Below are 25,742 nucleotides of genomic sequence, written 5' to 3'. Positions count from 1 at the left end.
TTCGATTGACTCTCAAATTTATATCAATGTCACTTAAATTGAAATAGAAGAAAAAGTATTATAAATAACAATAATTAAAAATTTAAATTATTTTAATGATTGATTATCTAAATTATATTTGTGTGACATAAATTAAGACAAAAAATAGTATATATTGAGCACGGGCCTTTGATGACTAGTATATATATATCGTTAACGTCCACTACAAAAATTATGTAAATAGAAAATTGATCAAACCAAATGCTACAGAATTGTCAGTTGCTTAATCTTGTTGTCTATACTTGAAACTTCTATCATCATTAAATTAAATAAATAGATCATAAAAAAACACATAAAATTATACTATCACTTATTTTAATAAAATTATAATGTAAAAGTGGTAACAAAAATTAATATTTGAAAAGCTAAATGCTTGATTAAAATTCTTAGTAAAAGGTGATTGTATTTTGTTATTTACAAAATTGAATGTATTCATTTTCATCAAAATTCAAACGAACAAAATTAGAATAAAAATTATTGCTTACTAAAATTTAGGTTTGGATATGATATCAAAAATAATTAATCTGTATTATTATCACCACTCATCTACATATAAAAACAAAAATATTCAAATAGAAAAAAGGCTCTAGAATAAATAATATAAAGAATTTAGTCAATTAATTCAATAATAATGTTAATGATCATTAACATAAAAAGAGAAGAAAGCTTGATATTATATATAATTGTAGTAGTGTATATATTATAAAATGGATTATAAAGTTAGAACTCCATTCCAACTCAAATTTTATTTGAATTCAAATTCAAACAATATATCCATCAGTGAAAAAAAGATAAGTTCTTATTTTTTTATATTTTTAAATACAATACATATTTATCTTATAATCTATATATTTGAATTAAGAGATATATTTAAGAACAATGAGATCAATCTAAAAGATTTTACAGTTAATAAAAAAGGAATAAAAGAGGACTTTATTGCTCTTCTTTATCCTTTCCATTTTCCCACATTTTTCTTTTTCTCATATTTTTTCTAGTTTATCTTCTTTTATTTCTTTCTTTCTTTCTTTTGTCTAATTGTTTAAAAGTCATTTTTAAAATAAAAATCAATAAAATTAAACTTGATCTACACCATCCTCATATAAAATTAAAAATATTTTTTATTCGATAAAAAAGAATACATCTAATTTTGGATATCAATCATTAGCCATATTTTAGTTTAAATATAAGTTAATCATTTTTTTTGTGGCCTAGAAGTGTATTAAAAGAAATAGTAGAGTATTACAGAGTCCCTGGATACCCAGGATATACAAAAATTGTGTTTGGACGTACGCCCTCTAGAGTACTATTACAACACCTTGTTTCTCAAATGAAACTAGCTCCTATAATGTTTTCCCAAGTTGATTTTGCATCATACATTGGAGGAACCACAAAATAATTTATTTGACCAAAAGTCTTGAGTCTTGCACCTTCCTTAGCTAATGCATCCGCCAACATATTTCATTCCTAAAGAAATGTTGGATTTATGGACATTCTAGCCTCCTGATTAGAAACCTACATTCATCAATAATGGCATCACAGTGTAGGTTACCTTCCCTAATCCTAATAATAACCTCTTTTGAGTTTACATTGATATCTACAGGTACTAAGGACATTTCTTCTACCATTTTCAACTCCTCTGGAAGGGAAAGTAGCTCCATCTGGTTGTTAGTAGCTATTGGGAATCTTTTTTAAAACCCATGATCCATCTCTCTTTATAATCCCCTCAGCACTCATTGTCAGGATTATCCAAACAAGAACCATCAGTGTCAAGTTTAAACCTGCCCCTATGGGGTGGTTTCCACTTAACACCTATATCTATGAGTCTATTCCTGGGGATTTGTGGTTTAAAAGGTGGCGGAACATAACAGCTTCAGAATATGCATGTTGAAACATAGGTTTCATAGTACCATTATTGAAAGAGTTATGGTTCCTATTCTTACAAATTGTCCACATTTAGAAGTGGAGGATAATATCTTAGGTAATAAGGATATCAAATTTCTTGCCTCTCAGTTTAGACCAGGTTGTGTCCCAGATGATAGGATTTATCTAAGAAATAGTTAGGGGTGGACACTTGATCTACTGATGATTGTGCACCAGAAGTCTTTGGCAAGAATGCAGTCATAAAAGATGTGAGAGATATCCTCTATGGTACTTATGCAATGTTTGCAGTTGCATGGGTACTGATGTCCCATTAATGGAGGAAGGAGTTAGTAGAAAGCCAATTATTATACCAGTTCTAAAGGAAGAATTTGATTTTGGGGGGAGTATTGAGCTTTCAGATCCACCTAAAGTTTCTCTGATGGTTATCCTTTGATTTGTTATACTCTTACAAGAGAACATGCCATCTAGTTAGCTTCTAGATTAGAGTATCTTTAGTGATTTTGGGGTTGGGCTAAAAATAGGAGATGATGTTGTCCTTGATCTCCTGGGGTAAGTCAAAAGAAGTGGACCTGAAGTCTCGGGTATTGTTGGACCATATATCTGAGAGTTTGATGATGAGACATGGTAGGGGACCTTGCATGCTGGTATAGAGAGATGGAAATTAGGAATCCAACTATCCCTTAGTTGCCATCATGAACAATCTATTGGGAAGTTTCCTTACACGTACTCTAAGCTTTACAGTTGTTTTCCAAAGTAGTAAAGGAGTTAATCTAAAGGTTATGTTGTTTTCCCCATATTTAGGTCTAAGGAATTTACTCCACAGGGTATCAAGCTGGTTCCAAAGTCTCTAGGCTAGGCTATAATGAATGACTTTATTTTTTGTCTTAGTCTTTTGGATGTCTAGTCCCCCTACATTCTTTCTTTAGGTAACAGTATCCCAAACAATAAGGTGCAATTTTTTTTTTCCTATCAGTTGTGCCCTAAATAAAGTTTCTCTAAGATCTATCAATAAGCTTAAGGATTTTACTAGGGTGGGTGATGTATTTCATGACATGACTACGGGTGCTACTTAAAAAACTCTTGGCTAAGGTTGTTCTGCCAGCAATATGAAGGAATTTTGTTTTCCAACTAGCTAATATTGTGTTCAGGTTATCCACTATGAATTGAAAGTCAGAGTTAGTGGCTTTTTTATATAGTATAGGGAATCTCAAGTATATCCCAAAGGATTTTTTAGTAGGGATCCTAAGAATGGCAACCAAATCCTGCTTAAGTATGCCACATTAATTCATAGAAAAAATCACTTTGGATTTGACAGTGTTGATCTTCTGGCCAGTGTTGGCAGAAACAATTAATGGTATTAATTAGAATGTTACAACTTTTGGTATCATCCTGAACAAACAAAGTGAGATCATCAGCAAAGAAGAGGTGTGGGAGTCTGGGCCCTCTTCTGCTTATGAATATAGGGTTCCAGTTAAGGATATCCACCTTATGGTTAATTCTCCTTAAGAGGAGTTTCGTGAAAATAATGAACAAGTAGGGGATATAGGATCCCCTTGCCTAATTCCTATATTAGGGTGGAAAAGAGTGTTCCTTTCCTCATTTAGTAAAATGAAGACAAAAGAGATAGATATGCAGGACATAATGATATTGGTGATGCCTTGAGGGAATTTAAAGAATTTAAGGTCTTATCTAATGGAAGACCATTCAATCCTATCAAAAGCCATTTCTAAGTCTATCTTAAGAAGCATATTAGCTTGCTTCCTTTTCATTTTTTTCTATACGACTAACATACTCTTGAACTATGATAGCATTGTCAGAGGTGGCTTAATTCTATTCACAATATTTTACTACTGATCTTACATTAGTAATTTATTGGCCTAAAGTTCCTATGTGTGGTAATATTAGCATACTTAAGTATAAAGAAGATATGGGCTATTTACTATGACACCCCGAAAAATCCAAGCCAATGTTAAAACTATGCTTTAAGTTCATGCAAGATAAAACCTCATGGTTTGCTTGTTTTATTAGTTATTTAGACATATATTAAGATTTTAACACCCTAAATTTTTGGTCCTTAAAATTTTTTTGGTATTTGAGCTCACTGCCTAGACTACGACTCTCTCTAAGAGTCGTAGGGTGTCATTACGAGTTGTAGGACCCTAATCATAGTCAAACCAGTGTGATGCCCAATGATATTGTACTGAGTGCGAATTGGACCCTACGAGTCATAGGGTCACGATACGAGTCGTATAGTGGTTCTCGTAGCCTAACCAGTAAAGATGGCCAATGTTTTAATCTTGCTTACGTTTGACCTTATGAGTTGCAAGGTCTGAGTCCGAGTTGTAGGGTACGACTTATAGTCAGACCAGTTTTTATACCCCATGATATTATCCAAATTACGAGTCTAAGGAATGACTCGTATCCATTCATTATGAGTCGTCATGTGACTCGTAGAGATTGGGCGGCTAATTTTTAGTCTTTTATTAAGGCCATTCTTGTAATTTCCCTTAAACCACTTATACCCCACATCCATAAAGCACCAAAGAGGGGTTATTCTCAATACTTTAACATATCAAACACTCCTTTACTCTCTAAAATTCCCCATTCAAAGACAAGGCTAGGATTTCAAGAAATTGATCATCTAGGGCTCTAAGGATGATTGTTCTTTGAATTTCTTGGTGATTAAGGCATATTCATCTCTCCCTAAACTTGTATTTTTATTATTGCATGAATTGGTTTAATATTCACATGATTTTGATGTTGGGTTTTGAATTATGGGTAGAGGGTTTTGGATGTAAGTTGTTTAAATGATTTTCCTATGATTATTATGGATTTATTATGTATTGAATTGATGATTTGTGAATGCATTGGGGGGTGCATGAGAGTCATAAATAAAATAGGGGTACAAGGATTCCTTAGATTTGTAAACAATGGAACTAGGGGTACAAGGATTACCCAAATTAATTGGATTTTGGTACTGAAATTGTTGAGAACCTCAACCTACTTGCATTATTGGTTTTAGAAAGTGAATAATCTTTTGTATTGGCCTATTTTTCTTAAAATTAATGCATTTCATAAATGTGTAATGGATAATGATGATCTTTAAAACCTTGTGGGGTACAAGGATTCCCCCAAGTGAATGATTTTCTTGAAAATCTTATGGGGTACAAGGAATCCCCCAAGTTGATTTTTAATAATAGAGTCTGGGGTACAAGGATTCCCCGAGTGTTGGCTTAGTGAAAGTTGCTTACAAGCTATAGTCGGTATGATGATACAACTTAATAATGACTTAATGATTGACTCCTTAGACTAATAGGTAGGTTGTTTGCTAAATATTTTAATTGGGCTTAAAGGGGGTTGTGTAGCTAGCCATGAAGGTGATAGTCACTAATACTGGAAACTTTTATTTTCCAACGTGAGGGTTGGTCTAGATGACTTTGTGCTTATGTCACACTATATGTATATCAATATCATGGATGGCATAGGGTACAAGGAATCCCCGGCCTTCTAAGATATCTTTGATTCATGCAGCTAACATGCACTAGGGCCCGACTAGGGGATGACAGATGGACCCATATAGCTTGTGGGTTGTAATTAGGATGGTTAAGCTATTTAGTCCAGGTTAATGATTTAAAGTTCATGCTAAGCCTTGTTCCCTACCCCAGCATGTGATATATATTTATATTTATAAGCATATAATTGTGCGCATTGGATTTTGACTGATTTTGGACTATTGAACATGGCATTATTTTACCCCTTATTCATGAGTTACAAGCTAGCGCCCAAACTGCCAACTATCTTCGGACATTGTATCCCTACGTGATGCAGGACATAAAGACACTTCTACTTTTCCTGCATATTAATAGGATTTCAAGGAGTCAACAGTTAGCTTAAAGTGGTGAGCCTCTTTCTTTCAAGAGTTCGTTACTTCTTGGTTCATCTTTTATTATAGAAATTCTTTGGACTTATTTTGGCTATCGTCAGGGGCATATCTTAACATTTATTTGATTTGGTGTTTTTAGAGGCTTTATGGATTACTGTGGATTGGGTATTGGTTATTAATATATCTTAGTTTCCTTTGATTTTATCTTGTCTATCTTGTTATATGTTCAGAATTCATTTGCTGCTAGAGTATTATGTTCTGTTTAACTAGGCAATGGGGTGGTCTCCGGTACACGGTGGACTTAGGATACTTATCATGGACAGGCCCTAGTTCGATTCATCAAAATTAGTATCAGAACCTAGGTTCATGGTCAATTAGATGTCCATAAAGTTTTGTCAAGTAGAGTCTTTTGTATGGGTTTGTAGTGCACCATACTTATAAGAGAGAGGCTATAAGATATTTAGGAATGTTTCCCTTTCTTGTGTTCTACTTTCAGGATGTAGAGTCTAGGATATTGAAATCTCTTCTAATTCCCATTTTTTTATATTTTAGATTGTGCCCTTAGAAGATCTGATGCTCTTGGAAACACTTCTATCCTGCCCGAGGACAATGTGGACGGAATTCGCCCTACCTATGGGGTATATACCTAGTTTAGGGTCTCTGCTTCTGATTGACCCCGTTTAGTTCTATCGGTTCCCACTAGTCTTTCTCCCGTAAGTGACACTCCTGCTTTGTCACCTCAGGGAGATATTACTAATGCCGAGTTTCATCATTCTATTAATTTATTGATCTAGTTGGTGACATCTCAGTCATAGTTATTGAGTCCTACTGGTACTACTATTAGTTCTTATGAGGTTAGTCAAGTTGGGAAGTTCATGAGGCTCAATCTTCTGACTTTTAATGGATCTAAGGTTGAGAAGTATCTTCAAGGATTTACAGATAAGATGGAGAATATTTTTCGTAGGATGCATACTTCTGACTCTAAGAGTGTGTTTGGTATGATGGAAAATATTTTCTGGAAAATGTTTTCTTATTTTCTCTTGTTTGGTTGTAGTTAAATGTTGGGAAAATATTTTTCATAACAACTCATTTTCCTCCATTTGAGGGAAAATGACTTCCCTCATGGACCAAGGGAAGTCATTTTCTGGAAAATAATAAATGTAACTTATGTGCCCACCCCCACCCTTCTTCCCAACCCCATCAACACTAATATTCACATTTTAAAAAAAATTCACATTACTCAAAAATATTTTTACTATGATTTTTTTCAATTTTTTACTACTTGAAATAAAAATAGTGAAGCCCGAATTTTTTTCTTTTCCAATTCTCACTGAATGTATTGTTATTTCCATATGCATAGAGGAAGATTTACCTATGTTACTTTTGCTGATTGCATATAGCTTGTTTCACAAGGTTGAATAAGCTTGTCGTTCTTTTGTATTTCTATTGATTGTAGTATCTTAAGATTGTCCTAACAAAATGTCGAAAAATGTCTCCTATATTTGCTAATTAGTAGTTAATTAAATTTAGTGATTGTAATATTTTAGTATTCAATATTGATATTCTTTGCTATACTTAAATTAGTTCTTACAAATTGTTGAGTTGCTAGAGGCACTAATATACTAGTCAACAGTTAGTAGTGTTTTCTAAAAAATATTTTTTCACTCACCAATCAAACACTCACCAACCAAAAACCATAAAATATTTTTCAAAAAATATTTTTCACTCGCCAACCAAACATGAGAAAATAAGTAGAAAACCAACTTATTTTTAAGAAAAAAATTTTCCAGGAAAATATTTTCCCATCATACCAAACACACCCTAAGAGTGTAGAATTTTCCCACATATCAGTTGAAAGATGTGGCATATCAGTGGTACGAGGAGTAGGATAAGTCTAGGGGTGATGATATAGAGTGGCCATTGTGGGATAATTTTTCAGGTGCTTTTCTGGATCGCTTCTTTCCTTAGGAGTTGAGGCAGGTGAAAGTCGAGGATTTCATGGATTTGAAGCAAAGAAAAATAACTATGAAGAAGTATGCCTTGAAATTTCATTAATTGTCTCGCTATGCTCCTGAGTTGGTGTCTAGCATAAGGGCTAAGATGAAAAAGTTTATTTTCGGGTTGTCTCGGGACTTGGTCCTGGAGTGCAAGTTGCACTGCTGAATAATGACATCGATATCTCTAGGATTGTCATGTATATGCAATATGTAAGAGAAAAAGAAGAAGTAAGCAAATATAGGAGAGAAGCAAAGTAAGAACTTTAGATTTTTGGATCAGGGTAAAGGTCAGCAGAAGAGTGGTAGAGATGGTAAGCAGTGGTCTAAGAAGAACTGGGGAAGTTCTAACTCATACTCGAAGGCTAGTGCTCCTTACCCAAAGCTATATGGTGATCATCATTTCTAGGATGATAGTGGGTTTAAGGAACAAGATTCCTATTCTCGGGTTGGTGGAGGAAAGTCAGCCCTAACCCATACACCTTATCTATTTTGTGGTTAGTTATATTATGGTTTTTGTGGTGAGGAGAGGAACTAGTGTTTCAATTACGGTCAACCTGAATATATGCAGAGAAATTGTATCATAGGAAAGGTTGCTTTTGGGGATAATAAGGTCTTACTTCATCAGCTCCGACACCAAAAGGTACAACTTCTGGCTCTAGCATAAGTCAGAACCATCTCTATGCTCTTTCCTCCCTAAGAATCTGAGGCATTTCTCGATATTGTTACTGAAAAGTTACAACTTTTTTCTCATGATGTGTATGATGTGTATTATCTGCTTGATCCAGGGTCTAATCTTTCTTATATAACCCCATTTGTGTCCATTCATTTTGGTTTCATCCCTGAGTGTATATCTGATCTCTTTTTTATGTTTAGCCCATTGGGTGATTTTGTTATGGCTAGAAAAGTCTATAGGGGTTGTGTGGTTTCTATCTATGGTAAGGAGACATTAGTGGACCTATAGAGTTAGATATGTTAGATTTTGATGTTATTTTATGGATAGATTAGCTCCATTGATGCTATGCCTCTCTTAATTGTAGGACCCGAAGGGTCAATATCCAATTCCTAAATGAATTGGTGATTGAGTGGGAAGGTAGTTCCTTAGTGCCTTAGGGAAGATTTATTTCTTATCTTAGAGCCCAAAAATTATTTTTCAATGGGTGTGTATATCATCTAATTTGGGTTAAAGATTCTAGTTCTGAACGCCCTTCTTTACAGTCTGTCCCCATGGTTGATGAATTTCCTAAGGTCTTTCTTAATGATTTTCCTAGTATTTCTCCCGATAGGACAATTGATTTAGGATTGACCTTCTTTCGAATACCTGACCAATCTCTATCCCTTCTTATAGAATGGCTTCAGTTGAGTTAAAAGAACTCAAAGAGCAGTTGAAAGATCTTCTAGATAAGGTTTTTATCAGCCCTAGTATGTCTCCATGAGGTTCCCCTATTTTTTTCATGCATAAGAAGGATGGGTTTCTTTAAGTGTCCATAAACTACCGCCAGTTGAATAAGGTGACCATAAAGAATAAGTATCCTCTTCCTAGAATTGTTGACCTCTTTGACCATCTTCAGGGTGCTGATCTTCGGTCGGGTTATCATCAGTTGAAGATTAGCGAGGTGGATACCCCTAAGATCAATTTCAGAATTTGGTATGGTTATTTTGAGTTTTTGGTGATGTCTTTTGGTTTGACTAATGCATCAGCGACATTTATGGATCTTATGAACTGGATATTCCATTAGTTCTTGGATTTTTTTGTGATTGTGTTTATTAATGATATATGGGTAAATTCTAAGAGCGAGGTGGATCATGTCGATCACCTCCCTATAGTGTTGCATACCCTTAAGGATCAGTAATGATATGCTAAATTTTCTAACTGGGAGTTCTGGTAGAACGTTGTTACTTTTCTAAGTTATGTTATTTCTAGTGAAGGGATCATGGTGGATCCATATAAAGTTGCAACGGTTAAGAATTGGCCTAAACCCATGACTTTAATCAATATTCGGTGCTTTTTGGGTTTAGCTAGTTATTATAGGAGATTTATGAAGAGTTTCTCTTTTATTGCTACTCCATTGACTAAGTTGACTTAGAAAAAGGTATAGTTTCTATGGTTGGATGCTTGCGAGGGTACTGATGGTTAGGTTGTGTATTATGAGGCATCCCGTATGGGTCTTGGCTATTCTAAAGCAGCATGGCAAGGTGGTGGCATATGCTTCTAGGCAGATAAAAGTTAATGAGAGGAATTATCTGACTTATGATTTGTTGTTGTTGGCTATGGTATTTACGTTGAAGATCTAGTATCACAACTTGTACGGGGTTTATGTTGACATCTTCTCAGATCATAAGAGCCTTTAGTACGTGTTTAGCCAGAAGGAATTGAATCTTAGGCAAAGGAGATGACTTGAGTTGCTCAAGGATTATGATATGAGTCTCCATTATCATCCAGGTAAAGCTATTGTGGTTGGTGATGCTCTTAATAGGTTATCCATGGGAAGCTTATCTTATATGTATAAGGAGAAGCAAGGTTTGGTGAAGGACATTCACTGGTAGTCTAATCTTTAAGTTTGTCATTTGGATTCTGAGGATGAAGGTGCGATTGTTCAAGAGGTGGTGAAATAATCTCTTGGTACTGAGGTGAAGGATAAAAAAGTTTGGCTCCCATCTTGATGCAGATTAAGGATGATGTGGGTCAGCAGAAAGTGATGGCTTTCGAGGTTGGTGGTGATAGAATCATAAGTACCAAGGTAGGTTGTGTGCTCCCAATATTAATGGGCTGCTAGAAAGGATCTTGGCTTAGGCTTATGAGTCGTAGTGTATGGTTCATCCTGGTTCGAGGAAGATGTATCATGACTTGAAAGAGATTTATTAGTGGAATAACATAAAAAGAGATGTGGATAATTTCATAGCTAAGTGTATGGTTTATCAGCAAGTGAATGTTGAGCACTTGAGTCCTGGTGGCCTATCTCAAGAAATTAAGTTGTAGGAGTAAATATGGGTGGTGATTAATATGGATTTTATTACCGCTCTTTTACAATTTCATAGTCCATTCAATTCAATTTTGGTCATCGTGGATAGGATGACAAAGTTTGCTCACTTCTTGCCTGTGAGGACTAATTATACTGCAGAGGATTATACGAGGTTATTCGTTCAAGAGATTGTCAAGTTGCACAATGCTCCAATTTCTATCATCTTAGATCGAGGTAGGCAGTTTTTTTCTTACTTCTGGCATTCATTTCATAGAGGTTTGGGGACTAAGGTAAACCTTAACACCACTTTCTATCCTCAGACAGATGGACAACTAGAGAGAACTATTCAGACCTTGGAAGATATGCTCAGGGATTGTATGATTGACTTTGGTGGTAGTTGAGTTGATCATTTGCCTCTCATTGAGTTCGCTTATAATAAAAACTACTATTATAGCATTTAGATGGTTCCATCTGAGGCTATGTATGGTAGGAGTTGTTGATCTCCTATTGGGTAGTTTGAGGTTGGTGAGAATAAGTTGTATGGTCTCGAATTTTTTCACCAAGCTATGGAGAAGGTGAAGGCGATTTGGGATAGGTTTAAGACTTCCATGAGTCCCCAAAAGGCCTATGCGGATGTGAGGCGAAGGGACTTGGAGTTTGATGTGGATGATTTGGTTGTCATAAAGGTGTCTCCCATGAAAGAGTGATGCAGTTTGGGAAGAAGGGGAAGCTTAGTCCCCGTTATGTTTGTCCATAACATTTTTTAAGGAGAGTTGGGAAGGTTGCTTATGAGTTGGAGTTGCCTTCTAGTTTGTGTTCCATTCACCCAATGTTTCATGTTTAGATGTTGAAGAAGTGTATAGGTGATCCTTCCTTGATTATTCCCTTGGAAAGTCTGGGTTTTTCCGACTCTTTGTCTTATGAGGAAGCATTGGTGGAGATTTTGAATAGGCAGGTCCGGAGATTGAGGACCAACTATGTGGCTTCGATGAAGGTTCTATGGGGGAATCATAAGGTTGAGGAAGCTACTTGGGAAGATGAATAGGACATGAAGTCCAAATTCCATATTCCTTAATATCTTTGTTTTCTGTGTTTGTTAAAGGTAAGTGTGGTTGTATTCTATTATAAATTGTTCTAATGTATGCCTTGACTCATCATTCGAGGACGAATGATCCTAAGGGGGGAGAATGTAACACCCAAATTTATAGTCCTTGAAAATTTCTTAACCTTTGAGCTCACTGCCTAGTACGAATCTCCCTATGAGTTGTAGGGTGTCATTACGGGTCATAGGACCCTGATCTTAGACAGACAAATATGATTCCCAATAATCCTATTTTGAGTATGACTTGGACCCTATGAGTTGTAAGGTCACGATACGGTCACCAACAAAGGAGGCTAATGTTTCAGTCTTGCCTATGATTTAACCTTACGAGTGACAAGTTTTGAGTATTAGTTGTAGGGTATGACGCATAGTCTGACCAGTATGCATTCCCCATGATACTATCTAGACTATGAGTCTAAGGGATGACTCGTAGCCAGTCATCATGTGACCCGTAGCAATTGGGCGGCCAATTTTCAGTCTTTTATTAAGAGCATTGTTGTCATTTCCCTTTTCCCCTACTTAGACCCCACATCCATAAAACACCAAGAAAGTTTATTCTAAACACTTTAACATATCAAACATTCTCTTTACTCTCTCAAATTCCCCATTCAAAAACAAGGCTAAGGTTTCAAAAAATTGGTCATCCAGGCTCTAAGGGTGATTCTTCTTTGAATTTCTTGGTGATTAAGGCATGTTTCACTCTCCTTAAACTTATGTTTTCATTATTTCATGAATTGTTTTAATATTCACATGATTTTGTGGTTGGGTTTGAATGATGGGTTGAGGATTTTGGAGGTAAATTATTTAAATATTTTTTCTATGATTATTAATGATTTATTATGCATTGAATTGTGAATTCATGAGTGATGAATGAAATAGATTCTCTAAATTTTTAAACAATGGAACTAGGGGTACAAGGATTCCCCAAATTAATTGTATTTTGGTATTGAAATTGATGAGAACCTCAAGTCACTTGCATTATTGGTTTTGGAATATGAATCATCTTTTGGCTTGGCCTACTTTTCTTAAGACTAATGCATTGGATAAATGATAACGGATAATAATGATCTTGAAAACCTTGTAGTGTACAAGAATTCCCCCAAGTGGATGATTTTCTTGAAAACCTTGTGGGGTACAAGGAATCCCCAAGTTGATTTTTAATTATGGAGTCTGGGGTACAAGGATTCCCCAAGTGTTGGCTTGATGAAACTCACTTGCTAGCTATAGTCGGTATGACGATACCTCTTATGCATTAATGATTGAATCATTGGACTAATAGATAGGTTTTGTGATAAATGTTTTAATTAGGCTTAAAGAAGGTTGTGTAGCTAGCCATCAAGGTGGCAGTCTTAAGTGACTAATACTAAAAACTCACGTTTTTTGATGTGAGGGTTGTCTAGATGACCGTGAGCTTATGTCACACTATATGTATATCTATATCAGGAATGGCATATGGTAAAAGGAATTCTTAGCCTTCTAGGATATCACCAGTTCGTGTGGCTAACACGCTCTGAGGACTGACCAAGGGGAGACAGCTAGACCCATATAGGCTGTGGGTTATTATTAGGATGGTCAAGCTGCACAGTCTAGGTTAATAATTTAAAGTTCATGCTAAGCCTTGTTCTCTACCGTAGCATGTGATATACACCTATATGTATGAGCATATGATTGTATGCATTGATTTTGACTAATTTTGAACTATTAACATGGAATTATTTTACCACTTATCCCTGAGTTACATGCTAGCGCTTAACCCTTAACCGTTTTCGGACGCTACATCCCTATGCGATGTAGGACACAGAGGCACTATTACTTTTCCTGCATAGTGATAGGCTTTTCGGGAGTCAGCAGTTATCATGAATTGGTGAGCCTCCTTTTTCAGGAAGGCCATTACTTCTTGGTTCATATTTTAAAATAGACTTTCTTTGAATTTGTTTTGGCTATCGTCGGGGGCATGTCTAGACATTAGTAGATTTGGTTTTGTTAAAGTTCTTGTGGATTACAGTGGATTGGGTATTGGTTATTAATATATCTTAGTTTTCTTTGAGATTATCTTGTCTATCTTGTTATATGTTCGGAATTCATCTGCTACTAGGGTATTATGTTCTGTTTGACTAGGCGAAGGGGTGGTCTCCAGTCCACGGTGGACTTGGGATACCCTTCATGGCTATATAATTGTTTGGGTCGTGACGAAGACCCCAAATAACTCATTTATAGACAAGTCAAAACTTCCCTTAGTGGTTCAATTCTTGTGATGTATATACCTATAGTCAGCTTCAAATGAGTATAACTTTTCGTCTGCTAAGAATTTTTTATCTCAACACCCAATAACAGATAGATAATTGAATTTTCCAATGATACCAATTTTGCCTTAATCTAATAATTGGGTGAAAAGTTATGGCCAAAATACTGAAGCATTGTCAAAGCTGCCAAGACTATGACTCATAATCTGATATTACATGTCGTAAGGAAGGAGTCGTAATCTGTGCAGTAGAGGCTTAAATGGGGTGGTTCCTAACCACGACAAAAGTCATGACTCATTGCTAGACCTCACGAGTAGTCACCTAAGTCATCGAGACTGCTTCCAGGCGACTTCCAGACCATTTCTAATGGGCATTTTTGGTCTTTTTCCAATCGTTTAACCCCAAAACTATGTCGTTTAAGTTATTTTAAGGTGAATAAAAATTCAAAATAAACCCAAATCCCTCATTCTCAACACAACACCAAAATTTCTCAAGCAACATATGATTTTCTTCTCTTCCAAAATAAGAAATTAGGGTTTCTTATCTTCGAGTCCAAATCCCCAAAACTTCATCTCAAGAATCAAAAGTAATCAGGTTTGTGGGTATTCAATGAGGATCTTCTATCATCCTTGTGCCTAAATTATGATTTTTTCATGATATTTATGATTTTCATAAATTATGGCTTTTACCCAATTGTCATTCTAAGCTTAAATTTGATTTCCCATGATATAACTTTCACTCATAAGCATGTTTTAGTGATTATTCATGATTTCTTTGGCCCATCTCATATTATTAATGCTATTCTCAGATTCAAGCATGTTTTACATGATATTAGTTAAGATTTCAAGTATGTGATCAAGCTACATGAGTTTTCCCTAATTTCTTCTTCCATGAGAGTAGCATCCTCCTATACATGGAATCATAAATTTCCATTTATATTGATAAATCATTGAGTTTTGGATTAAATTATGAAATTTCCTATTATGATCGGCTTTTAAAATTATCATGTTCAGTTGCATTAATTAGAGCTGGTGGGTTATGAACACCCGATACTGAAGCTTTTATGCATAAACCAGTTGACATGTTCTTGAGCATTCCAGATTATACATGCAGTGTTATTTTCAGAATACCATGACTTGAGCATATCAGTTATCATTTCATGTTTCAGCTATACTCCAGTGTCAATAAGTTGGGAGTAATACTTAGCACCGAGAAAATGCAGGGATGACGATTGACCCGACCAGGGGCCTTGTCATAATGGACATCCCAAGTCCAACTAGGACCCGCAAACACCCCCATTACCCAACCAAACCATCCAAACGCATACCCTGAGTCGGATGAATTTCAAACATATAACAAGATAGTGTATCTATACAAATCTAGACACTGGGATAGGTCTATGACCGTGACTTACCCAAATGAGTCTAACTATCCAAACCCAACAAAAACCATGCCAAAACTGAAATAATAATCAAATATGAGTCCATAAAGTAATAGGATGGAAAAACCAACAATTCAATCCAACAATATCAGTCCAACACCAATGCCAATACTAACACTGACACTAACACCAAAATCGCCCATACCAACTCATAGTAGTTCCATAAAGCCTCTAACCAAAGAAAAACAAAATTTGGTTGGGATATGCCCTAAACCATAGCAAAAATCAATATCCTGCATTGCGTGGGGATACAGCCGCCTGAGGATGGGTTAGCAGGTGAATGCTAGCAAGTACTCAGGATAAGGATAAAATAATGCCAACCTTTTAAACCAAGTAAACCAACCATACATATATATATAACCATGTCGGGAAAGGGAACTGGGTTTAGCATGCTTTTAAAACCATTAGCCTAAGTATGTGTAGCTTAACCATGCTAGAACTACCAAAGGGCTATATGGGTCCAGTATACCCCCCTAAGAAGGCCCAAATACATGTAGCTGCATAAATCGAAGATACCACAGGAGTGGGGGATTCCCAAGTACCTTTTCGCTTTCCATGGTACATATGTACAAGGGTGCTTAAAAGATTCTCGTGTACCTCATAAGTATCATATATGGTAGTCATGGCCAACCCTCATGTCAAAAAATACAAGTTTCCAGTGTTTGCCCTTAGACTCACACCTTCAACAATTAGCTATCATACCCTACCATTATTGCCCAATTAAAACCAGTTCCACACAACCAAACCACCATTCCATTTATTTTTAACCAAGGCTATAAGTAGTGGTATCGTCATACCGACTATAGATGTCAAGAAATGTCCTTAGATATCCGTTTTAATTAAAGGGATTCCCATGTACCCATAGATTAAATTGTCAAGTTGCTTGGGGGATTCCCATGTACCCCACCAAATTATTTGTTACCAAGTTTTCTTGGGGGATTCCCTTGTACCCCACAAGGCTTTTAATTAGACCAACCATAACCACCAAGACCGTACCATTTAACCATTCCAATCCATTTATACCATTTAGTGTTCCATTACCAAGTTATACCATGCAATAGTTCCATAAAAAGTCCAATAATTTAGTAAAAGCATTCTCATAGACATTTATCAAACATGTTGGGGGCATAGTGTTTCCAAAGCCAAAACCAAGTACTAATTAACCATTTTCATGCAACCAAATGTTCAAACCACCATAATAATATGAAAACCATAAGTAAATGACATGGGAAACCATAACCAACCATTATAATCAAAAACCCCAACATATATTTGAAAACCCAAAACCATACAACAATTATGCCATCAAGACAATTCATAAAATATGCCTTTAGCTTGAACTAACAATGAGGGAGAAGTATATTGCATTAGATTGAGAAGAAATCACCCCTAAGAGCCTTAATTGACCACCTATTAATGAAACCCTAGCCTTTGTTTAACCCCAAGATCCTTGAGAGAATTTGAGAATGTTTCCTAAGTGTTTAAGATTAGAATAACAGGGTAAATAATGTCCCTAGAGATTTATAAGTCGTGGGGACCCAAAGAGTTATAAGGGAAAATATCCATAGTACCACCAACTTAAACTACATAAAATTTCTATAGATGGGTACGACCACCCCACACGATTTATTACCTAGGGTACGACATGTACCCTTAAACCATACCCAACACAGAATGCAATTATTGTAGATTTAGAAATTGTCCACTATACTAGGGAATGGTACGACTCGTACCCTATATTTTTGCTCATGGTGAGTCACTTATACTCAGATCCAAGTTAAGTTACTAAGTCTAAAATTAAGTGAAGGAAAAACCCAAACCAAATGACCCATCACCAACCATACGACTCGTACCCACTAAGTCGTACCCATTAGAGAAACCAATCCAACCCACCAACCAACACTAGTTAGCATATGACAAAACCATATCAACTGTAACCCATCATATAACTAGTACCCCCTAGTCTTATGATGTCTAAAAACCAGAAATTCAAGAAATTTTCTAAGGTTCAAAACCCAGGGTGTTTTAGTCTCCCCCACTAGGATCATTTATCCCAGAATAACGAACAAGGTAGTATATGCACGATTAACTCCCCTTAGATTCCTTTACTATTACATTTACAAAGACAGAAAACAAAGATGCAAGGAAATCAACTTTTCCTTTATCCAAGCTAGAAAAAAAAGATGTGATCAAGAACACATACCTTCCACACAAATATTCAGAGCCGAAAACAAATGTGGATACTTGGACTTCATGTCCTATTCTACTTCCCATGTAGTATCTTCTACCTTGTGGTTCCATGATAGAACCTTAATCGAGGCCACATCCTTGGTCCATAACCGACGAACCTGCCGATACAAGAGCTCTATCGGACTCTTTTCATAAGATAAAAAATTTGAGATACCCAATCCTTCAAAAGTAACAACCAATGAAGGATCACCTATACACTTTCTCAACATAGAGACATGAAATACCGGATGAATGGAGCTCAAACTAGTAGGCAAATCCAATTCATATGCCATATTACCAACCCTTTTCAAAACCACATAAGGACCAACATACCGAGGATTGAACTTTTTTTTTCTCAAAACTGAATTACTCCCTTCATGGGATACACCTTTAGGAATACCTTATCCCCAACCTCAATCTCCAAATCTCTACACCTTAAATCCATATAGTACTTTTGGCAACTTTGGGGAGCCTTAAGCCTATCTCGAATCACTTTTACCATTTTCATAGCTTGATAAACCAAATTAGGGCCAAACATATTCACCTCACCAAGCTTAAACAACGCAATAAGAGATCTACACCTCCTTCCATACAATGCCTCAAAAGGGGTTATCCTAATACTAGAATGGTAGTTATTGTTGTAAGAAAACTCTACAAGAAGTAGATGTTCAACTCAATTACCACCATAGTCTATAACACACACGCAAAGCATATTCTCTAATGTCTAAATAGTTCTCTCTGCTTGCTTATCCATCTGCGAGTGGAAAGCAGTACTTAGACTAACCTTAGTCCCCAACCCTTTTTGAAAAGATCGCCATAAGTGAGATAAAAATTGTGTAACATGATCAGAGATGATCAAAATAGGTACCCCATGCATCTTAACAATCTCATGAAGGTACAACCTCGCATAATCCTCCGCTGAAAAGCTAGTCCTCATGGGCAAGAAGTGAGCCAACTTTGTCATCCTATCCACAATGACCTAAATCAAATCAAATTAATTCTAAGATCGAAGAAGACCAGTAATGAAATACATATTGACCACCTCCCATTTCCATTTATGCAAATCAATTTCTTGATACAACCATTCGGGCCTTATGTGCTCAACTTTCACTTGTTCACACACCATGCATTTAGCCAATAAATTAACTATATCTCTCTTCATACTATTCCACCAATACATCTCCTTGAGATCATTAGATATTTTTGTCGAATCGAGATAATCAACATAGCGCCTCAGCTAATATCCTTTCACGCAAGCCATCGACGTCGGGAACACATAAACTCCCTTGGTACCTCAAGGTACCATCACCACTTATCCCAAATACCATCACCTTTTGTACACCTCCATCACCCTAGCATTTATTTCTCCTTGATATCTGCACCAAGAGACAATCGAACCACTTCTTGTACCAACATACCACCATCTCAGAGTCCAAAAAATGAACTCCAAGATTATAAGAGTGGTGAATATGCTTCACCAATTTTCACTTTTCCTTATCCACATGAGCTAAACTCCCTATGTACAACCTTCTAAGAGCATCAACAACTACGTTAGCTTTACCTAGATGGTAGTAAAGACTCATTTCATAGTCCTTATAAAGCTCAAGCCATCTCCGCTACCTGAGATTAAGCTCTTTCTGAATGAACACATATCGTAGACTCTTATGATTAGAAAAGATGTCCACGTGCACTCCATACAAATAGTGCCACCAGATTTTCAACGAAAACACCATCTCTAAAAGCTCCAAATCATAAGTAGGATAATTCCTCTTAAGCACTTTTAACTGTCTAGAAGCATAGGCAATCACTTTCCTATGTTTCATAAAAACACCACTAAGTCCCACCCAAGACACATCAAAATAAACTACACAACCTTCATTGCCTTAAGGCAAAGTCAAAACCAGAGCTGAAGTTAGCTTTTTCTTTAGCTTCTTGAAACTACCCTCACAAGCATCCGACCAAGAGAACTCTACCTTCTTTTAAGTTAACTTAGTAAATAGGGCAGCTATGGTTGAAAAACTTTCAACGAACCTCCTGTAATACCCATCCAAACCCAAGAATCTCTGAATATTAGTTAGAGTCGTGGGTCTAGGCCACTTCTTAACCACCACAACCTTTTGTGGATCCACTATAATCCCCTCACTGGAAATAATATGACTAAAAAAAAGTGATAACATTCAACCAGAATTCACATTTCAAAAACTTGGCATACAACTATTACTCCTTCAAGGTTTGCAACACCATGTAGAGGTGATTGACATGATCCACCTCAGTATTAGAGTACACCAAGATGTCATCAATGAACACAATGAAAAAAAGATCTAAAAACTGATGGAAGACCCTATTCATAAAATCCATGAATGATGCTGGGTCATTGGTCAACCCAAATGACATAACCAAGAACTAAAAGTGCCCATACCGGGTATGGAAATTGTCTTAGGGATATCCACCTCCTAAATCTTAAGATGATGATACCCTGATGAAAGATCTATCTTAGAAAATAATTTGGCACCTTGTAACTAATCAAACAAGTCATCTATCCTTAGAAGAGGATACTTATTCTTAACTATTACCTTATTCAACTAGTTATAGTCAATGCACATCCAAAGGGAACTATCCTTCTTATGAATAAATAATGCTAGTACACCCCACGGAGATACACTGGGATGGATGAAAACCTTATCCAAAATATTCTTAAGTTTCTCCTTGAGTTCTCTCAACTCCACTGGAACCAATCTATAATGAGGAATAGATATTGGACGAGGATCCAGAACCAAATCAATCCCAAACTCAATCTCCCTATTTAGAGGAACACTAGAAAGATCATCCAGAAAAAAATCAGGAAACTCACTCACCACCGGAATCGAATACAAACAAAGATCTTTCAAGTTGGAATTTGTAACCTGGACTAGATAATAGAGACACCCTTTAGAGATTAATCTTTGAGCTCTAAGATAAGATATAAACCTGCCCCTTGGGTCTAAGGAACCATCCTCCCGTTCAATAATCGGTTCACCAGAGAACCTAAAGAAAGCCTTACAGGTCCGACAATCTAAGAACCCATAGCACGAATGTAGCTAATCGATACCCAGAATGACATCAAAATCCACCATATCTAATTTCAAACAAATTCACCAAAGTCTACTTACTACCAACAAATACCATACCCCCTATAGACTCTTTTAGTAACCACAGAGTCACATATTGGGGTAGAAATAAAAAAAGATCCAAAATAAATTTAGGATTAGAACCAAAATACACAGCCACAAATGGGGTCACATATGAGAGAGTAGACCCCAGATCAAGTAAACAATACATGTCATGAGAAAAGAGTTTTAACATACCAGCCACAATATCAGGCGATGCCTCAGACTCCTATCGGGATGCAAGCGCATATAATCAATTTCAGCCTGCACCAGTACCAAAAATAGAAACAAATGCAGAAATAATAACCTTTGGTGTAGGAAATGATAAAGAGGAAATTAGAGCTTTATTGCCTCCCAAAGTGATCTTCCAAATAGGACAATTTCTAAGAATATAGCCTAGTTGACCATATTTTGAAGGCCTATCCCCTCCTCGTGCCATAAACCCAAATGTAACTAACCACAGAACCTACTAAGTGGACATGAAGAAGCCGACAATGCCCACTCACCTGAGATTGGGCACCTTGTGCCCTAAAATTATCGCTACCTTTTGGACTTCTACCACCCGACTACTTTGGGTAGGGAGCGCAATCTATGGAGAAAGAACCAGAACTCCCTCATTTTTTATTTGGCCACTTACCGTTATCCCAACTACACTACTATTGACCATCATATTAAGAAAACCTAAAATTCTTACCCTATCTTTCCTCTGTCTCTCTCTGTTTTCTCTTTTTATTCTCCACCTATTGTATATTGATAACACTCAACTCACTCTCATGATTGAGGGGTGAGGCAGTCATTTTTAATAACCCAACTAAAGTTGGGGTCAAATCCACAAGGAGTGAATTATAAATTTTAAGTCTTATGGGTGCTCTAATTACTAAAAGGTTACCCAGAATGATAATAAATAAGACATGTAAAATAAAATGAGGGGATTGGTTTGTAATAAATTTTTACTACCAGTGCACGAATATGACACTTTTGATATAAAATCAAGATTAGAGAGGATCTTAGGATTATGTCTACCTAAAGGTAAAACATGTGGGTTGATGATGGTTTAGCACGAAGCTTAGTAGTTGACCAAAGGATAGGGTAGGTAAAAAAGTCATTATAGTCAATCTTTCATTAAAACTACAACGATTTCACCCATTGGTTTATTTGAGCACCTAACCAGTGTACAATTCGTAATCACCCAAAACCTCAATCAGCATCCCTATTTCTAGGATTATGCTTATAAAATTATTTTTACACTTCAAATACACTTATTTCTAAGATTAAAAAAGTTAGTAAACTATAGTCTCAATTGTCCACTATTACCTTGTACCCCTATAACCCTCTTTCAAGGATGTTATAGGTTACCTCAAGTTCACCTTCATCCTTATTTCAAGGATGATGAAGGATTTTTAGAGTTTAGGGTTTTCACCCATCAAACCCATTGGGAAATTTAGGGGTTTCACCCAACAAATTCTAACTCATTAACTCGAGCAATGGTGGAATCCATACTCAACAACTAAAAGTCATGCAAACACAACAACACCCACACACAATTATACTTTAGTTTAACAAAATCCCAAGACTAAATTACTTAGATACTCATGAAGAAAATAAAGAGAGATACGATAAGGATTATCCAAAATATTAATTTTTTACAAAATTAATAAGAAATTAAGCCTCCAAGAGTAGTGACATACTTTTCTAATTAGGGTTTCTTTCTTTTAATTCAAAAATATCTATGAGGTAAGCAATACCCAAAGAATAAATGGTTTTTTCCTATATGTCATTTGGGATTCGTCTATGCAATTTTACAAAAGTACCCTTGATCACACTCCTGTTGAACCGTGATCGAGCAGGTTTGACCGCGATCGCGACCATGCGGCCGCAGTTGTGCTCCGCGATTGTATTATGCTAACCATCTTGACTGAATACAACCACTACTTAAGGACTGCAGTCATGGTAACTGAGGCTAAACTTCTCTAGGTCTCTAGCTGCACTTCTTTTGCTTATATTTGACCCTTTTTTAGCTTCGATCCACATCTTTTCACCTTCTCAACTTTTTACCAACAAAATATGGTTATTAGTGCATTTTAATCATAATGATGTCTCATTTTCTTATACAAAACATGGTAGTGTGCACAAATGTTTGGTGCAAATGAGTAATAAAATCACCACTCATCAACACCCCCAACTTAAAACTTGGCTTGTCTTCCAGCAACACCACCCTTTTATATAAGACAATTTCGTATGTATGCCCTCATTCTATCACCCAATGATCATGATGACTTAAACTTTATGGCTACCACAAAAAGCTCTTTGTACACGGGCAAAATGGTTTCAACAACACCCCTCAATAAAATAGAATATTTGAAAAATTCATTAGACTTTGAGGAGCAACCATGTGACAAACACTAACACTCTAGAAATGACTCACTTGATGACTACAACTAAATTACACCCTTTTTTTATCTAATTATGTGGAGGATGACAAAATCACCTACCTCAACTTGTTCACATGCCTCCTTACAAGAAAGAAAATTTCAGATGCCTTGTTACTAATTACACAACAAGGAATTTTCAGAGAAAACACACTCTCTCTCAAGAAATTCTCCATACTAACAAGTACCATTCTACAGGCTTGCCTCTATTTTTCAATTGCCACTACAATGACCACACTCAGTTGGGAATCACAAAAAACTTTTTGAGATTGTAATATAGGTTTTGGGTAGGGTAGGATATCAACTTAGGATAATAAAGGTAAGCCCTCCTTGAACTTCTACATCATACTCTTTTTATGCTTTGCTATTGGGACACTCTTTTCACTTTACTATTTTGCCTACTTTGCCCCTTTTTATTTACCTAATTTCTCTTTATGTCTCTTTTTTTATGTCCATAAATAATGCCTTTCATTCCTTTATGGGATCTTTTCTTCTTCAAATCAAAATACTTTATTTTCTTAAGCACGTAGGCATCTTTTTATGAATTCGTGGCCCAACTACATTTCCTTCAATTTCCACCACCCCCAACTTAGGCTTTTAGCCTCAACTTATGTCCTTAAGTTCAAAGAGGATAGGTTTCAAAAGAGGAAAAATAGAAAGGTCACAGCTTGTAATGTGTTTGTCAAAGAAATATCCAAAGGCTCAAAGAGGGTGACTAGGGGTAACTCCTATGTATTGGTAGGCTTTTTTGGATAGAGTGGGTTTCCAATGTCACAAAATGTCCTATGATCATTTAACCAACCAAGCACAATAAAAATTCAGCTTTAAAAGACTAATGGGGCAAGTTCTAGATGGTACAAGTACACATGAGATGTAGACAATTAAGCTCACACACATGGCATGCGAATCTCATCAAGGGGGTTCAATTTTTCATGCCGCTCGAGACAAAGATGGAGTATTCACTATTATTTTGAAGTTATTTTTTAGAGTCATAGAAAGAGAAAAAGTTTTGTCACAAGGTTTCTCCCATCCATGTCCTCGAATTTCACAAAAATTTTGGGTGGAGGGGGTTGTTTGTTTTGCATCCGTACCATGCATAATTTGCTAATCACAAAAAAAACCCAAGTTGGTGTCTCACATTGCGGCTCTAATGCGAGCAGACCACCCACATGACAACTTAGACTTTGCCAATAGTTATGTGCAATCCCCAAATCCTCAATGCCATAAGTACTTAGACTTCTCTTGCATTGACCATGATGCCACAGGTACTTAGACTTTCCCTGTATCCCTATTTGAAAATCCAATCACGACACTTTCTACTTAAGAATGTTGTCACTCAGTGTATCACTAGGAAAAACTTGTCAATTAAAACTAAACTAAAGTAGGAAAATAAGAAAAAAGTAAATAATCCATTCAAATATGGACCATCAGAGTGCCCGAATATTGCAACCCAAATAAAACTAAGAATCATCGAAAAGAGCAAAAAAAGTATGCAAAAATATCAATAATACAGGCAAAAATATCAATAATACAGGCCCAAATTAAATGAATAAGAAGACACCCCCAACTGAATGGATAGTAGTGTCCCCACTGCATAAATAGTTTAGGATAAAAAAGATAAGAGTGATCCCTGATATCTCATCAAGGGCTGCTTTCACTCTCAGATTCTGCATCATCACTATTCTATTCAAGTTCAGTCTATTCGGCTGGGGCCTCATCATCACTGTCCACCCAAGAGGAAGGAAATATATCTTGGGGTTTTTGGACTTTTCATAGACCCTTCACCCCCTTCCACATGGGGATAAAGAACTCATCCCTATTTTTCTCTCTTGTAACCATTTTTTCATGCTCAATCCAGAGGTCTTAGAGTGACTCCGCCAAAGATAAGTAGGCTTTTGCAAGCTTAGAAATGGTAGACTTGCTTCTTTTGGTCCTCTTTGTACTTCTCATAATAGGCATGTGACACATATGAATGATGAGTGGTGGTAGGCTCACCTGATCATTGGGGAAAACTAGACACAAGCTCTTTGATTGTTGCAATATTTACTCTAATCTTCTCAAGAGGTCCCATGGTGATTGGCCTATGAGACTTGCACTCACTGCATGCCGACTTTTCTAAGTCGATCTTTCTTTTATTGGTTTTGCTAGGTGCTCCCTCTCCTCGAATCCTCAAGGGGTAGATGGGGGAACTACGATGCACTCTTGTATCACTAGCATACTCTTTCACCCCTGCTTTCCTACAAAGCTCAATAATCAAAGAAGAAAAGAAGAGATGTCTACCATCTTGGTTCTTGAAATGATCTATTTCATTGACCAAGAGTTGACCAACATCCAATGGAATGCCTTCTAGAATACAAGCAATTATCCGAGCACGCAATTCTGGGATTGCTGT

The sequence above is a fragment of the Capsicum annuum genome, chromosome 1 (genome assembly GCF_002878395.1).
Source record: "Capsicum annuum cultivar UCD-10X-F1 chromosome 1, UCD10Xv1.1, whole genome shotgun sequence".
Lineage (NCBI taxonomy): Eukaryota > Viridiplantae > Streptophyta > Magnoliopsida > Solanales > Solanaceae > Capsicum > Capsicum annuum.
This window is presented reverse-complemented; position numbering follows the sequence as displayed.